The sequence below is a fragment of the Ceratina calcarata genome, unplaced genomic scaffold (genome assembly GCF_001652005.2).
Source record: "Ceratina calcarata isolate Rehan_Ccalc_2016 unplaced genomic scaffold, ASM165200v1 scaffold570.2, whole genome shotgun sequence".
Lineage (NCBI taxonomy): Eukaryota > Metazoa > Arthropoda > Insecta > Hymenoptera > Apidae > Ceratina > Ceratina calcarata.
In genome coordinates, this window is record NW_017176906.1 from 1 (window position 1) to 907 (window position 907).

The 907-nt window shown below is 40.6% G+C and overlaps 1 protein-coding gene across 1 annotated transcript in view; it reads left to right on the forward strand.

Annotated features, from left to right (window-relative positions):
- The first annotated feature begins 355 nt into the window (after positions 1–355).
- LOC108629533 (parathyroid hormone/parathyroid hormone-related peptide receptor) overlaps positions 356–907 on the forward strand; it is a 34,328-nt gene continuing 33,776 nt past the window's right edge. The window contains exon 1 of the mRNA XM_026817371.1: positions 356–640. The gene's annotated coding sequence lies outside the window, so the exon portion shown is untranslated. The remainder of the gene's footprint in view (positions 641–907) is intronic.

Here is a 907-nt window from a genome sequence, read left to right on the forward strand (position 1 = left end):
ATTTATAAGACTTTGCACGAAAACCCACAATCTCTTTATTGTATCACTCTAAAAAATATGAAATTTCTTTTCAAATAATCTATCCAAACCTGAACAGCCAAAATGAAAGGGAAGCATCCCCGCATTCAGGACAAAGTTCTATTTTTCATCCCATGACCGGAATCAACGGAAAGCAACAGTTGGCGGAGCACCTGAGTGCTATTCGATTATTGACACAACGGAGACAGAATCATCGCACATATCCGATAGAAAAAGAGCGAGAGAGAGAGAGAGAGAGAGAGGGAGGAGGCAAGTGCAAATCGGACATGCGTAAGATTCGACGATATAGAGCACCGAGGGTAGCCAGTCGCGCTTAAACAGCGCCGGGCGCCGGACGTGTCAACGAGTTCGCGAAAAGTTCATTGATCATCGACGACACTTGTTATGCAAATAACTAAAAATTAAATATTAATACAGACATATCAGTGCGATAAAATAAGTTCCGATGACTGTCAATGGAGTTGGTGATGGAAGCTTGGAACTACGGTTCTCCTCCACGCTTGGCCTATGAAAATTCGTGACGAATAAAACGCGACTCTAAACAGGAATCTACGTAGAATATTAAGTGAAAGAAGATTCGACAGGTGCATCAATTTTCACGGTAGGTAGATTTTGTTATGCACGTCGTGGGGTGTCAATATTTCTCGTTTCATTATGTTTCCACTGAGTCACTCGACTGTTCGAAATGCAACTCGTGCGCGGAATATGTGAAAACATCGTAAAAGAGTTTTAAAAGGAACTGGCGCAGTATTTATTGTCCGTTCGGAGAAAAATTGCCAGTGAAAAGTCAGCCTCTTCGAATTTCCATCAGTATTTTTATTTAAATTTATATGAACAAGCGTCTAATTACACTCAATTACATTTATGT